Here is a 16,395-nt window from a genome sequence, read left to right on the forward strand (position 1 = left end):
ATAATCCAGTTTCAAACCTTTACCCTCCAAAATCATGCTCTTTAATATTTGTACTTTAAGCTTTTGGTACTTGCTCTCTGAAAATCAGGCCCCTTTAAGGGGTCTCCAGGTGGCCTCCAGAATCATTAGCTGTTGCTGAAAATGCACCTCCCAAAGGTTTTGAGTAACACCAAAACTGGGGTTGAGATGGCTTTACTGGTCAGCGGAAATGGAGTCATTCAAACAGGGGCATGGAATGAGGACCCAGGTGCTATGGATTATAATTCCTGACTCTTAACTGTGGATCGCCAAACCCTTTATAAAAGGAGGGCAGTATCATTATCCCAATTTTACAGATGGGGAAACTGAGGCACAGAGTGGCACAAGGTGCGTGGCAGGAATTGAAACCAGGTCTCCTGCATCCTAGTCCTGTGTCCTCTCCACTAGTGCTACAAACAGCAGTATGCCCAATAACAGAGATTGTGCTTAAAGGAGGGAGCATAGTCTAGTGGTTAAAGCACTGAATTAAGAGTTAGGGGGACTGTGATTCCATTCCTAGCTCTGCTGTACATTCCTTGGGTGACCAGGGGCCAGTCACTTCACTTCAACATGCCTCAGTTTCTTCATCTGTAAATTGGGACTAATAATACTTATCTACTTGACATGGGAGGAAGATAATTAGCCAAGGTTTGTAAAGTGCTTTGAGATCATCCAGTGAAAGGTGCTTTAGACCATTCATAGAATATCAGGGTTGGAACCCCATCTAGTCCAACCCCCTGCTCAGAACAGGACCAACCCCAACTAAATCATCCCAGCCAGGGCTTTGTCAAGTCAGGCCTTAAAAACCTCTAAGGAAGGAGATTCCAACCCCTCCCTAGGGAACCCATTCCAGTGCTTCACCACCCTCCTAGTGAAAAAGTTTTTCCTAATCTCCAACCTAAACCTCCCCCACTGCAACTTGAGACCATTGCTCCTTGTTCTGTAATCTACTACCTCTGAAGAACAGTCTAGATCCATCCTCTTTGGAACCCCCTTTCAGATAGTTGAAAGCAGCTATCAAATCCTCCCTCATTCTTCTCTTTTGCAGACTAAATAATCCCAGTTCCTTCAGCCTCTCCTCATAAGTCATGTGCTCCAGCCCCCTAATCATTTGTGTTTCCCTCTGCTGGACTCTTTCCAATTTTTCCACATCCTTCTTGTAGTGTGGGGCCCAAAACTGGACACACAACTCCAGATGAGGCCTCACCAATGTCCAATAGAGGGTAATGATCACATCCCTCGATCTGCTGGCACAAGATCATTGTCATCCTAGGGTTTACATTGGCACAACAGTCCAGCTAATAGAACTGGTGACTCTGAATCAGTTCCTCCACTGGTAGCAATACAGCTAAGCAGGAGAGCTGCCGCAGGTCGGATGACAAAGGTGCCGGTGGGAGCCAATGCACCGAGCCCCAGCCTACTGGGAATTTTCCATTGCGTGTTCTAAACCCCTGCAAATAGGGGGCATTCATGGAAAGGCTGGCCCAGGCTTAAGGAGGGTATAAATTAAGCGAGCAGTAACAGAGCCGTCAAAACCGGTACTGTTGCAAGATGTTCCACGCAGTGTTATTTACAGCCCTTTGGAAACACAAAGGTTTGCAAGTATTTCCTTTTATGTGAAAACATTGATTTTAACAGCGTGAGTCGGGAGCTGGAGGGCTCTCTCTTTACTAATAAAGAAATGGAAAAAATATAGCCTGCAATGCTGGAGCTGCAGGCATCCTCCTAACAGGACAGGTTCATTTTCTGCCGACAGGCATACGAGAGATAAGCTAGTACCGAGAGAGGCTGCCTGTGAGAGAGGAGAGAGAAAGCAAGGGGGAGAGAAACAGAGCCGCTCAATCAGGGGCGTGGGTGGCAGTATGGGGGCTATGATTTAGCACCTGCATTTCAGAAAGTTAACTTCCCCTGCTCGTGGGAGGCTGCAGTTAGCTTTGCTGTGGCTGTGGCACTGGTAGGCAGCTGCCCTGTCTGCCAGTGTCTTTTCCAAAGACCGACCCAAGTTGGGTGAGCAAGCATAGTGATGTGACCGCTCTGAGCACCTGCCTTAGGAGAGATGGCGGTGGGGAGAAAGTTGGCTAGGTAGCTGTTTCTCTATGGTGGAAGCCTTCTTATGCTGGCCTGATCCCCATTTCACAGATGGCAGAACTGAGACCCAGAAACCGTACCGCCCTAGTTTTCCAGAGCAGTCCCCGGTTTGGGAGAGGAATAATTGGAGGCATGCTGAGCATCCCTAGCTCCCACTGACTTTCTCTGGAGCTGGGAAGTGCTCAGAACTTTGGAAAAATCACGCCCCTTTATGATGTCTCAAAGCAAGCACCCCCAAAAAGCTGGGGCTTCCAAAATCCTTGGTCACAGCTCAAGGCCTTGGCCTAAAAGACACGGGGCTGATGTATCCATTTGTTCTTTCAGAGTAAACCGACGCTGAGCTCTTAAAGGGACCATTTTGATAATCTAGCCTGACTTCCTGCAGAGCACAGGCTGCAGAACTGAATGTAAGCGACAGAAGAGAAAATGGATTTGGCACATGTTAGAGCATGCGACCTTACCAGCTGTGATCCTCTCTGCTCTGCACAGACATTACACTTCCCGGGGTCTTTTCTGGGAGAGTAAGGACCTCCACCCACACAATCCTATAAAAACAAGGAAATGCCCAGCAAAGAGAACTTTCTCTAAAGAGCCCGCAACACCCATACGTCCCTGTAAGCAACCATGGTAACAGGCACCACACAACACTCCCTCACACTATTTAACGATGCCTGGCTCTTACATAGCGCTGTTCAGCCACAGATCTCAAAGCGCGTTAGCCGGGGAGAAATGGAATCGTTGCAATGGAGGGCTGGAAGGGCCCTTGAGAGGTCATCTAGTCCAGCCCCTCCGCGCTGAGCCAGGGCCATGTAACCCTAGACCGTCCCTGATGGGTTATTAGTCCAACCTCTTCTTAAACACCTCCAGTGATCGGGATTCCACCACCCCTCTAGGTCGCCTGTTCCAGAGCTTAACCACCCTCTGGGTTAGAAAGTTTACCTTCATATCCAGACTCAGTCTCTCCTGCTGTAAACTAAGGTGACACCCTCTTGTCCTACCCTCAGTGGACACAGAACAACTGGTCACTGTCCTCTGTATAGTAACCTTTCACATATTAATCACATCCCCCCTTGGCCTTCTCTTCCCTAGAGCGAACAGGCCCAGGTTTTCAACCTTTCCTCCCAGGTCACATTTTCCAAACCTCTTCTCATTTCTGTTGCTTATTTCCCTTGCGTCTCAGGGAGCAATCTGCCTCAGGTCACCCCGCCAACCAACTGCAGAGCCAGGAACTCAGGTCTCTCCAGTGCCAGTCTAATCTTTCCAGAAAGCTGTGCTGCTCCTGATTCAGCCAGTTCTAAGGATCACTGCATGCCAGGGGGCTCTGCAGCATCACCCCGGACTTGGGGAATGAATTAATTAATTTCTACGCCTTCCCTCCGTGCTGAACCCCTCTCTCCTGCTAATCTGTTACTATCCTCTCAACATGCTTCCCCGACACATGGCTCACTTCCCATTGGGCAGACGCTACCGTTTAACGAGCAACTGGAGATTTCCCTCGAATGAGACATTTTCCTGCTCAGACGAGCCCGTCAGGCAGAGCCTCCTACTCATTCCATTGTTCGCTGCGGCACTGCTTTATCAGCTGACAGAGGAAGAGACAGTTTTGCCCCAGCCCAAGTTAGAAATGGAAATAAACCAGCAGCTTTCCTTCCTGTCATTCACGCTTCCAGCTCTGCTGGAGTTTGAAAACACCTCTAAAACAAACAAACAAAAAAAAAAAAAACCCAACCACAACAGCCTCTGAAAGTGCTGCCTGTGACACGACTGTGAGGAATGGAGCAAGGCTCTGTTGAGAGGAAGGATGGGGCTGAAGATGCAGCATCCAAGACTGCAGACTTCTCTGCTATCCCTTCTCTTCCAAACACCTGAAGTGCTTTCAGATCTCTTGCCTGCAGTTGGGAGCCTGGACACCTCAACGTGACCATGAGGAAGGACGGCTCAGTAGCTAGGTTGCACTCCTAGGATGCGGAGGACTTAAGTTCAGTTCCCCGCTTGCCCAAGGTCAGACAGGAAAGTCTGTGGCCAAGTCACTTTGGACAGGGTTGCTTCCCGAGCAGTGGGTCATGACTCACCAAGGGGTCGCAGGTTGTAGATGGGTCACAGGCCTGGTGCAGGGGCGCCATAGCCAGGTTGTAATGGGCAGAGCAGCGAGCCAGTCCTGGCCCTGTGGGACAATACCTAGGGTCCTGGGTGGGACTGTACTTGGGCAGCTGAGCTATCTGGATAAACATAGCAGTGCAAGATGTCTACCCATGCTGCAAGCACTGCTGTGCCTCAGTTTCTCCATGTGCACAATGGGAAATAGCAATTCCTTACCTCACAGGGGTGTTGTGAGGATAAATAAAGATTGTGAGGTGCTCAAATACAAAGGTGATGAGGACCAGGCAAGTACCTTAATATACAGCTAGATCTTCCAAGGCAAGTTGGCTGCATGTTTTAATCTGCCATGCCCAAATTCAGGATTGTTTCTCCCTGTCGAGAATGCAGCTACTGCATACCTACAGCAGAGCAGTGAGCTGCTTTCCTGGCTCGCTGGATGGCATGAGCTGTGTTATCTGTTCACTGATGTTGATCCGCCAGCATGACTCTGCATTGAAGCATGTCTTTGGCTTTGATTCAGTGGGTTTTACTGCCAGACATGAGCGCTGATGGACCTGGCGATAGGAGGGATTGGAATGAGGAAGGGCCAGGCACCTGGAGCAATTCACGCCTCAGGCATGGGCATGGAAGGAGGCACAAAGACCAGGGTGGGAGAAGGGGGTGGTTAGGCAGATTCATCATCAGAGCAACGGGGAGTAGCCAGAGACCAGAGTGGAGATATAAGCAGAAGCGGCTTCATGCAAAGCCTTATAGGGAAGAATGAGAACCTTGAACTATCCATAGGGAGTAGGGGAAGCCAGTGGAAATCCAGCACACACTGTTCATCCACAGGATCCTTTCTGTACCTGTTCCTCTAGGCCCCAAAACCACAGAGAGCCCCTCTCCAGCTCTCACGAAGGGGCTCTGAACCCAAGGCAGTTACAAACGCGTTCCTTTGCGCATGCGAAGTTGGCACCTGGCGCAGAGTGAGTTTTGCCACTCTGCAGCAAGGGCAACTTGCAGGAAGGAAAACACAAACTGAGTTTTAATAAGAGCTTAACTGAAGGGCATGCAGCAGAGAGAGCATCACCAAATGCCACCCCCAGATATCAAGTGACAGCCGTGACCTAACCAGCAGAACACTTAAGCTAGAAAGCGCATAGCATCAGAATCTGTTTTCCCTGGCTGATCAAACACAGAGCCTGGCCCAGGAGTAAGAGCCTCCCTTGACCTCCGCAGTGTTGCAGCCACTTAGACCAGGTCTGAGTTTTAACCCTTTCATTGGGGAGGATGCGCACCACAGGACTGCTACGGCATACGAACATTTCAGTTCACCCATAAACATGGCACATGGTAACCTGTGCACATCCAGCGACAGCTTCACGGTTCCCCCAGCCCCACCTGCTCCTGAGATGCTGACACAAGCCTTCCTCTGTGGGTACATGTAACAGAGACAAAGCCAGATCTCTTCCCTCCGCTCCTGCCCCCCCCCACATGAGTGGTGCACATCAGGAATAACTCCCGCAGGAAGCAAGGGCCGAATCAGGCCCAATCCTTTATAAGCATCCCCGTGACAAATCAGAAAACCGGCGCTTTGTGAATCTGAAAACACTGTCATCCTGCCAGCACCCAGCAGAGGCTGGTGACATTGGAAATGGATTAGGCAAAATTGACACATACAGGTGTGTACAGGGAGCCAATCTGCAGCGCCACATCCAACTCCGGCAATGTTGTCCTCCCGGGGGCCTCTGCTATCAGCACGGCTCTGCGGGGAGCAGGCTTCTCGGAGCCTGAGCCCGGCCCCCTCCTATTCCACAAGCTGGGAAGGGAGGGGAGGTGATGATTTATTATTTCCCACTCTGCCCCTTGCTTCTCTCTCCCCCGTCCCCCCATTTCTTCCAGATGTTGCACACCTGCACTGCTTCCACTCATGGCGATGCTGGTCTCAATTACTGGAGTAACCATCAGCCATTCCCCTTCTCCCGCCGAACACCCACCCACCGCTCCCTTGATGGCAGGATGAATATTTCATAGAGCAGCACAGAGGCACTTGAATAATTTATGGGTCAGCGTGGAGAGCGAGCTTGCAGCATGTGGAAAGAGGCGCTGAGAGCAGGCAGGCACCTCCTCCTCCTGGTGCTTGTTAGGGCCGCGTTCACATAGCTGTCGAAGCCCCCTCGATCCCCCCCGTTTTGCCTGGATTTATAACTTGCCATCAAAAGTTTCCTCTGGTGCGAAAGTTCTCCACTCAGAGGGCGCGTTAAACAGCGGGAGCAGCATCTGTCCAGCTGATTGGGAAACCAGAGATGAACGCGGTGTGGGGTCGAGATGCTCCCTGGCTGTCCTAGAACTCAGCTGTTCCACCATTTCTCTTCCAGCGCGGTGGAAAGCAAGCCTGGCAGGAAAGCCTCGCCACCCAAAGGCCTAACCCGGGTCTACCGGAGAGCAGCGTGTCGTGCCAGAGCCTGACAGGAGCAGAGCAATCCGGTGCGCAGTGCTTCACCGTGCCATTATCTTGTCTACACTGGGGCAAGGCACGCTGCTTGGGTCTGGTTCTCAGTTACACTGAGGCCCCTTTATGCCACCCTGGCTGTACAAAGGGGCCTTGAAGTATGCAGAATATCCCCTGTGCAAGGGCATCCCAAAGGGGTGCAGAGCCGCACAAGGGCTACCCCCATACGCACATTTAAACTTCTGCCCGCGTCTGGGGCAAGCCAGTCGGGCTCTGTAAAGGGGTGAAGGAATTTCAACAACTGTCCTTCCCTTTTGCTTCTCTTTGTATGGCTCTGCCCTGCAGTACCACCCAGAAGTTCTCAGCGCCGCTAAGGGACACTCATTTAATTAAGCTTCGCAGACATCCCAGGGAAGCGTTAATATGACCATTAAAGATTGGGAAAGAGAAGAGTGAAGTGACGTAACCACCCAGAGCAAGACCCTGGAGCCACTGGCTCTGACCATTAGGTAACACTCCCTATATCAGCCAACTCCAGATGCCCTTGGCAGCACCGTTATGACAAGCGTCAGGATCTCTCCCTCCCAGGCTTGACTTTTAGTGGCATTTTGGGGTTGGATAAATAAATAAAGAAGTACCTCATCTCCTGCAGCCACTGTTGTTACCCGTTGCCATGGGCGCCAACAGCCTTGCTAGGTACACCTTCCCCAGCAGCCCCATTGCTAACATCTACCAGCTGCTCGAGAAACAAGACAGGCCCGTTGCAGGAGTTCTCCCGGAGTGGCCAAATGTAAGAGTTGATCAGTAGCCAAGCAACTGAGGTCTTGGGAGGCAGACTGTGTACAGAGTGGGCGGGTCCCAGGAGGAGAAGGAGCCGGGAGCTACTGTGGAAAGCCCCTCTCCCTGACGAAGGAGGCAGGAATCCGGTGAGCCATCCAGACCCAGCCATGTGTACACACAACGGTGGCCTATCCCATTTATAGTGACGCTGGGCCGGCATGGTGATGTAATTACTGGCTGCATGGTGGTGGCGCAGAGGCGCCGGCGTCGTAGGCCAGGGCTCCTGATGGTGCTCAGCGTTCAAACACGGATCAAAGAGACAGCCCCTTCCCCAAAGAGCTTACAGTGAAAGGGTCATTGTGGGGCCAGGACCGGGGGGGAAGACATGGGACTCATCTATTCCTGGAACACGGGCTGTTTTCCCTCCTGGTGCAAGCCAGGCCTGGCCTAAGCTAGGCCTGCTGCAAGGCTTATAGGGGCTGAGAAACATTGTTCAGTGGATGCTGTGAAACAAGTTGGCAAGGCCTCAGTCCAGGCCCCGAGACCCTAGGGCTAGGACAGCGGGAAACTGGCCTGATTCAGGGCTGCCTTGGCCAGGCCTCCTGCAGCTCACCCCTGCCGTTGCTCTGCCCCCAGCCGTCCCACGTGCAGGCCCCAGCCAGGCAGCGGGGAGTTGATTAGGGGACAGGTGGCTATGCAAGATAAAGGGAAGTGCTAATGTGTTATTGTAAAAGGCCCTTGGGGTTCCTGATGCTTTGCAGCAGAGAACCCTGAGGGCCTTTAATTAGTCACCCAGCAGTGGCAATGGAAGGTCCCCCTGGCATCAGCATTGCTTGGGGCATACTCCGGGGTTTCAGATGGCTAGGATGTTCTTTGGTTTCTCTTGCTGAGGCCCATCAGCAAGGGGCCGGTTAATGCAGCGGTGACTGCTGTAAGCTGGACGCCTGGTTGTTCAGAACCAGACTGAGAACTCGCCAACTCATTTCACATAATCTCCCAACCAGCATTTCTCAGCACGCCCTCCACTCCCGCTATTAGCACTCCAGCCCCCCGTCGGCCCCTTGCTGCTCCCAAGCATGGAACTGATTAGGAGTGGCAGGAAGCCAAGAGACACAGCAGGGCGGAAACCAGAAGTCGTCTGAAATAGTTCTTAGGGTTTCTTCTTTGTAACAGGCCACGGTCACTAATAACTCTGCTCCGACTAGTAAATAGCCAACTCAGAGCAAAAACCAGAGATGGCCCTGAACCGGAACCCTGGATCCGGCTCTCGGCTCACAGCTCAAGTGTATCCCCGTAAAGAGACAATCCACCTGAGTTACTCAGATACTTGTGATGACATGAGATAAGAACCTTCGACAGAACTGAGCTATTCACGTAGCGCCTGGGTGACAGAGTGCTGGGACCTGCCTGGTGAGTCAGCACTCTGATCACTGGGACTCCCATCAGCTCTCCCTGGAAAAGGCTAGGGGAGGCACATGCTAATTAGCTGATCCAGCTGGGAGGCTGGAGAACGAATGAATCCATCAGCTGAGGGATATAGGAAAGCTACAAGAAGGAAGTCCGGGAGGAGGCAGGAATGGTGATCCAAGCTAGCCGAGTCTGATGGATGCAGAGATCTCAATGACGGCTCCTTCCCCTGCTCTGGAATATTATGGCAGTGATGCCTGGGATTGGGAATGGATCACATGACATTGCCACTCAAGAGAGGGAGTGAGAGGTTCCCAGGGCATCTGAGGTCAGGGACAGAACTGTAGCCTGAGCCTCAGTTACTCCATTCCTGCACTGGAGATAGGGATGCTTTATGTCACCACTGCACTCCCTATATTCTGAAACATGCAGGATCCTGCCCAGTCCCAGTCAGAACAGCCCTGGGGCTGCTCTGACTTACACTCTCCTTCCCTCAGCCCTCTGTGGGCCCTGAGAATAAAGACTAGCTGTGGCACAAGGCACTTGGCTGTGCCCCTCACCTGCCCCTACATCAGGGCCTGGGAGCAGGACCAGCAGAGAGTCCGTAGGCCAGTTCTACGCTGGCTGGGAACGCTCTGAATACAGGGAAGGGAGATTCTTAGAGGGAAGAGCTGCTTCCGTCCAACTTAAGGTCTCTTTCCACTGGCCCTCAGTGTGCTTGCTCCCATCACAGCTGCATCCTTCCAACTTTGGGCATAATTCCCTAGGAGAGGCAGGAAGCAGGACCAGATGGGTCATGCTCTGTCCCAGAATGAAGCAGCGATACAGAGGGGCGAGTTATTTTGAGGCATCTCTCTTGCTTTCAGCTCCCTCTCTTCCTTGTCGAGCTCAGATCAGCAGTTCTCTCTTCTGAAGCAACTTCCTCCCTACCTTGCTCAGGTTGGTGATTAAGGAGGTTTATTAGGAAGAAGGACCTTTCAAGCCCCCATGCAGAGATGTCTCAGCTGATTGTCACAGGGAATGCTCCCAGCCCACGGGGTCTGTGCCTTTGAATGGATCATTGCGAATATTAAGCCACTTTAGAAGCAAAGATTCTCATGAGGCGGGGGGGAGGCCTGTGGTAGGTGCACCCCAAATTGGGCCTAATGGGGTGGAGGGAGGCTGGCTGGGCAGGTGCCAAGCAGCCTGCACAGCTCATGGTGCAACTCTTGCTAGTTTCATTGTTACCCCCTCGTCCACACCGTTCGGTTGGTCTCATTCCCCATATTGTTTTTTGACATAAGGTTGCACAAGCCAGGACCGCGTAACTTATTGCTGGACTGTGCCAAGGGCCCTGAGTCCTGAGTCCCTCTCTAGGTGTGACTATATTGCAAATAATGAACAACAACATCATTTACAGGCTGTGTTCTGGGGTTGCTGCATTTATAAGTTTGCTTTTAAGCCAACTGATGATCTAGTGGTTACTAGGGAATGGGACTCTGGAGCCCTGGGGTCTATTCCCAGCTCTGCCACTGACCATTAGGTGACCTCAGGCAAGTCACTGTGCCTCTCTGTGCCTCAGTTTCCCTATCTGTAAAATGGGGTGATGCGGCTCAGAGGGACTAAGAGGGTTAGTTCTTTTTTAAGAGCTTTAAGGTCCTTGAATGGAAGGTGCTAGAGATGTATATGATGTTACTCATGAGATCAGGAGCACAGAAATTGACAGACAGGATAAGACCTAAGGTCCATCTCACCCAGTATCCTGTCTCTCACAGTGTGAGAGGTGCAAGAAACCACAGTAGCAGCTGTCGGATAATCTGCCTCTCACCATAGATCTCACCCTGATCTCTAATAGTTAGAGATTGGCTTAAACCCTGAAATTTAATATCCCTTCCAAAATTATTGGTAATAACTATGATAATTCACATATACTTGTTGTCTCTTTCTGAACCTTGCAAAGTTCTTGGTCTCAGTGATTTCTTGTGGCAATGAGTTCCCCAGTCTAATTATGCATGGTATGAAAAAGTAGTTCCGTCTATCTGTTTTGAATTTACCACTTTTGAATTTCAGTGAGCATCCCCTAAGTCATGTGTTACAAAGACCGGGAGAACAGATGTTCCTAATCTCTTGGTTCTAGACCGTTCATTATATTATAGAATCGTATAATAGCCCCTTATTTGCCACCTCTCTAAGGTGGTCATAATAATAATCCTCAGCTCTTAGAGCTTTATACAACAGTAGATCTGCAAGTGCTTTGCAAAGGAGGTCAGCATCATTATCCCCGTTTTATACATGGGGAAACTGAGGCACAGAGAAGGGGAAGTAGTATGCCTAAGGTCACCCCGCAGGCCAGTGGCAGGGCTGGGAATAGAGCAAAGATCTCCTCAGTCCCAGTCCAATGCTCTCTCAACCAAACAGTCTCAATCTTGTCAAGCACCCTTCAGAGGAGAGACTTTCTAGGCCGTTGTTCATTCATGTTGCCCTTCTCTGAGCCCCTTCTAAATCTGCAATATCTTTTTAGAGAGGAATTAAATGGCTCCTTTCCCTCCCCTGCCGAGCTGCTTTTTTTAACTGGTGGATGGGGCTTTAGAAGACAAATCATGCCACAATGTCACCTGTTCCAGCAGACACCACCACTGATTTTACATAATGTAAGAACAACCATACTTGGTCAGACCAAAGGATACTGGGCTAGATGGACCTGTCTTCCGACTGTGGCCAATGCCAAGTGCCCCAGAGGGAATGAACAGAACAAAGAATCATCCAGTGATCCATCCCCTGTTGCCCATTTCCAGCTACTGGCAAACAGAGGCTAGAGACACCATCCCTGCCCATCTGGGCTAATAGCCATTGATGGACCTATCCTCTATGAATTCATGTAGTTCTTTTTTGAACCCTGTTATAGTCTTGGCCTTCACAACATCCTCTAAAAGGAGTTCCACAGGTTGACTGTGTGTTGGGTGAAGAAATACTTGCTTGTGTTTATTTTAAACCTGGTGCCTATTAATTTCATTTGGTGACTCCTAGTTCTTGTGTTATGAGAAGGAGTAAATAACACTTCCTTATTTACTTTCTCCACACCAGTCATGATTTTATAGCTCTCCATCATATTCCCCCTTAGTCATCTGTTTTCCAAGCTGAAAAATCCCAGTCTTATTAATCTCGCCTCATAGGGCAGCCGTTCCATACCCCTAATCATTTTTGTTGCCCTTTTCTTAACCTTTTCCAATATATCTTTTTTGAGATGGGACGACCACATCAGTAAGCAGTATTCAAGATGTGGGCGTACCATGGATTTATATAGAGGCAATATGATATTTTCTGTCTTATCTATCCCTTTCTTAATGACTCCCAACATTGTTTGCTTTTTTGATGGCCGTTGCACATGGAGTGGATGTTTTCAGAGAACTCTCCACAATGATGCCAAGATCTCTTTCTTGAGTGGAAAGAGACCACAAGGAACAAGTTTTATTCTCTGTTCTTCGATCCTATCAAGTCATTCAGGGCATGGGGTAATAAGTTAAACGGATTCTGAACAATCACTGCCTCCTCGAATCCCAGTGACATGCTGGTTGTCCCTTAGATTGGAGTCGCACTTCAGTGCTCTTCCTTGGCACCAGCACAGTTTACTCCCCTGGAACCAGATCTTCAACAGAGCTCCGCTCCCATTTAGATGCCTACGTAAGCAGCCAGGTGCTCAGAAGAGTAGAGCACATTGGGTGGAAACCTGGCCCCAAGGGGAGCTGCTGAGTGCTGAGGCCTATGAGTATAAATCCTGCCCCCGGTCATGGGTGCTGAGACCTTGAAAAATCTGGGCAGGAGAATGGAGTTGGTGGGTGCCATGTTGAAAGGGGAAAGTTCTGCAGGAACACTGGGCCCTGAAGTGGCATCAACATCCCTCCTACCCCTTTAGTTACCCCAGGCCAGGGAAATAGTAGATTGGGTCATAAATCAGGGAAACAAGGCAACATCCCACAACATCCTCCCGGACCCATACAGTCTGTGGCATTTGGAGTGGGCATCTAACCATTACTGCTGGTATTCAGACACTACACCGGGAGCACGGTGCAATGGGGCTTTTCCCTCTCTGATTCCTAGGAGGTGAGAGATGAGTCTTCCTAGAACCCTGGTCAGGGAGGAGAGGAGGGTGATGCCCAGCTGGTGGCGAGGAGGCCCTGGTCGGGGATGGGGGGAGACAGGAGGGTGCTGCTCAGCTGGGGAGGGGAAGGCCCTGGTCGGGGTGGGTGGGGGGCGCAGACGCGAGGGTGATGCTCAGCTGCGGGGGGGGCAGGCCCTGGCCGGGGGTGGGGCAGACGGGAGGATGATGCTCAGCTGGGGGGACAGGCCCTGGCCGGGGGGAGGGCAGACGGGAGGGTGATGCTCAGCTGGGGGGGCAGGCCCTGGCCGGGGGGAGGGCAGACGGGAGGGTGATGCTCAGCTGGGGGGGCAGGCCCTGGCCGGGGGGAGGGCAGACGGGAGGGTGATGCTCAGCTGGGGGGGGCAGGCCCTGGCCGGGGGGGGCAGACGGGAGGGTGATGCTCAGCTGGGGGGGGCAGGCCCTAGCTGGGGGGTGGGGGGGCAGACGGGAGGGTGATGCTCAGCTGGGAGGCAGGCCCTGGCCGGGGGGAGCGGGGGGGCAGATGGGAGGGTGATGCTCAGCTGGGAGGCAGGCCCTGGCCGGGGGGGGGCAGACGGGAGGGTGATGCTCAGCTGCGGGGGGCAGGCCCTGGCCGGGGGTGGGGCAGACGGGAGGGTGATGCTCAGCTGCGGGGGGCAGGCCCTGGCCGGGGGGGGGGCAGACGGGAGGGTGATGCTCAGCTGCGGGGGGCAGGCCCTGGCCGGGGGTGGGGCAGACGGGAGGGTGATGCTCAGCTGCGGGGGGCAGGCCCTGGCCGGGGTGGGGCAGACGGGAGGGTGATGCTCAGCTGCGGGGGGCAGGCCCTGGCCGGGGGTGGGGCAAACGGGAGGGTGATGCTCAGCTGCGGGGGGCAGGCCCTGGGCGGGGGGGGGGGCAGACGGGAGGGTGATGCTCAGCTGGGGGGGGGGCAGGCCCTAGCCGGGGGTGGGGCAGACGGGAGGGTGATGCTCAGCTGGGGGGGGCAGGCCCTGGCCGGGGGTGGGGCAGACGGGAGGGTGATGCTCAGCTGGGGGGGACAGGCCCTGGCCGGGGGGGGGGGGCAGACGGGAGGGTGATGCTCAGCTGGGGGGGGGCAGGCCCTAGCCGGGGGTGGGGCAGACGGGTGGGTGATGCTCAGCTGGGGGGGGCAGGCCCTAGCCGGGGGTGGGGCAGACGGGAGGGTGATGCTCAGCTGGGGGGGGGCAGGCCCTGGCCGGGGGAGGGCAGACGGGAGGGTGATGCTCAGCTGGGGGGAGGCAGGCCCTGGCCGGGGGTGGGGCAGACCGGAGGGTGATGCTCAGCTGGGGGGAGGCAGGCCCTGGCTGGGGGGGGGCAGACGGGAGGGTGATGCTCAGCTGGGAGGCAGGCCCTGGCCGGGGGCGGGCAGACGGGAGGGTGATGCTCAGCTGGGGGGGGCAGGCCCTGGCCGGGGGGGGGGGGGGCAGACGGGAGGGTGATGCTCAGCTGGGGGGGGCAGGCCCTGGCCGGGGGGGGGCAGACGGGGGGGGGTGATGCTCAGCTGGGGGGTCAGGTCCTGGTCGGGGGGGGCAGACGGGAGGGTGATGCTCAGCTGGGGGGTCAGGTCCTGGTCGGGGGGGGGGGCAGACAGGAGGGTGATGCTCAGCTGGGGGGGGCGGCAGACGGGAGGGTGATGCTCAGCTGGGGGGGGCAGGCCCTGGCCGGGGGTGGGGCAGACGGGAGGGTGATGCTCAGCTGCGGGGGGGGGGGGGGGGGGGGGGGGAAGGGGGCAGGCCCTGGCCGGGGGCGGGCAGACGGGAGGGTGATGCTCAGCTGGGGGGGGCAGGCCCTGGCCGGGGGGGGCAGACGGGAGGGTGATGCTCAGCTGGGAGGCAGGCCCTGGCCGGGGGGGGGGGGGGCAGACGGGAGGGTGATGCTCAGCTGGGGGCGGGGGGTGTCCCAGACTCCCGCCGCGTGGCCTGGGGCTGCGCCTGTCGATTCCCGGGGCGGGGGGGCTCTTTAACCGGGGCTCGGTTCTCCAGCCCAGCGGCAGCCCCGCACTTACCCGCCTCCTGTGGGCACCGGCCCGGCGGCGGAGCCCGGCGCGTGTCCCTCTCCCGGACCAGCAGGGTCGGGTCTGGTCCGCTCTCAGGTCCGCTCTCAGGCTCCGCCGCGCCCCCCGGGCTCCGCGCCCCGCTCCCCCCGCGGTGTAACCCGAGCCCAGCGCAGCCCAAAGTTTCAAATTCAAGGCGGAGCGGGGGGTGACAGAGCCGCCAGCCAATGGCAGCGCAGGGCTAGCTACAAAGTAGCCAATGGGCCCCGGGCGCGGGGGCGGGTTCCAGCTGGGGTTTGATAGAGGTGGGGGGAGCTGCCCCCGAGCAGGCTCTTTAGTTTCCTGCCCAGCCACGGGAGCCTCTGGCCCGGCGCTGGCACCAAGGAGGGGACCTGACCCTGCCCGGCTGCATCAGCTCTGCAGACTTAAGTGCTGGAGCTGGGGGGGCGGCTGCACCCCCTGGCTCCAAGCGGTTTCCATTCATGGGGTTTGCAGTTTGGTTCAATGGCTCTCAGCCCCCCCGACCCCATGCAAATAGTTCCTGCACCCCTGTCTCCTGATGCAGCCTTAGAGCCAGGGTCAGCGTCCCCTGCCAAGGCCTTGGCCTCTTTTGTCTCCCAAGCTTCCCCAGCTTATGCTTTCCCTCGCTCTTTCCTCTGGCTTTATTGCCCTGTTTTGCTTCCGCCAGCAACTGAAGGCGCTTGGCAGCTCCCCGGCCCATCCTGGTTCCCACCCTCCATGGGAAGCAGCGCAGGCTGCAATAATAATAGTAATTACCAGCCGTGAGCCTGCTCAGCCCTCAGCGGATGGGGCCCCAGTAACAGCCATTAGCTGGAGAGAGAAGGGTCATTATCCCCGTTTCACAGATGGGGAAACCGAGAGCAGAAAGTCACCTGCCTTGCCGTGAGTCAGTGGCAGGAGCCGCACCCAGGAGTCCTAATTGTGACTTGCCATCTCCAACCACTAGATTATATGGGGGCAGTCACAGAGACCTGCCCGTGGGACTGTCACCTGATGTGCTGAGACTACCTCTGAGTCTGTTTTCTCTGCCAGTCGGGGACTTCAGGACCCTGCCTTGTTGAGCCAGGCACGCCAGCCGGTTGCAACACAGACCAACAACCGAACAATGTCCCCAAGGCTGCAGACTTAACTGAAAACAGCTCAGCAAGTGTTTCTGTCTCCAGCACCCAGACACCCAGCTCCCATTGGGCTCCAAACCCCAAATACATCTGTTTATAGGGTAAACTCATAAATTGTCTGCCCTCTATAACACTGAGAGAGAGAGAGATGCACAGCTGTTTTCTTCCCCAGGAATTAATCACTAAAAGCATGAGTTGCTATGGCTTGAGCTAAATGACCCACCCTTAGGGGATGTCTACACTGCAGTCATGGGGCACAGGTGCTGGACCCCCCTGGCTTGAAGTGGTTTCCATTATATCCAGGATTTACAGTTTGCTTCAGTGG

General features: G+C 54.5%; 1 protein-coding gene across 4 annotated transcripts in view; it reads right to left on the bottom strand.

Annotated features, from left to right (window-relative positions):
• TNFAIP8L1 (TNF alpha induced protein 8 like 1) overlaps positions 1 to 15,055 on the bottom strand; it is a 21,892-nt gene extending 6,837 nt beyond the window's left edge. Inside the window, exon 1 of one of the 4 annotated variants that reach the window (XM_030540617.1) lies at positions 14,944 to 15,055. The gene's annotated coding sequence lies outside the window, so the exon portion shown is untranslated. Of the gene's footprint in view, positions 1 to 2,567; positions 2,737 to 2,788; positions 3,430 to 7,275; positions 7,918 to 14,943 lie in introns of those variants that run through there. The other 3 variants (XM_030540618.1, XM_030540619.1, XM_030540620.1) reach the window with 3 other exon arrangements.
• Positions 15,056 to 16,395: the final 1,340 nt, after the last annotated feature.

Source organism: Gopherus evgoodei, chromosome 22 (assembly GCF_007399415.2).
Source record: "Gopherus evgoodei ecotype Sinaloan lineage chromosome 22, rGopEvg1_v1.p, whole genome shotgun sequence".
Classification (NCBI taxonomy): Eukaryota; Metazoa; Chordata; order Testudines; family Testudinidae; genus Gopherus; species Gopherus evgoodei.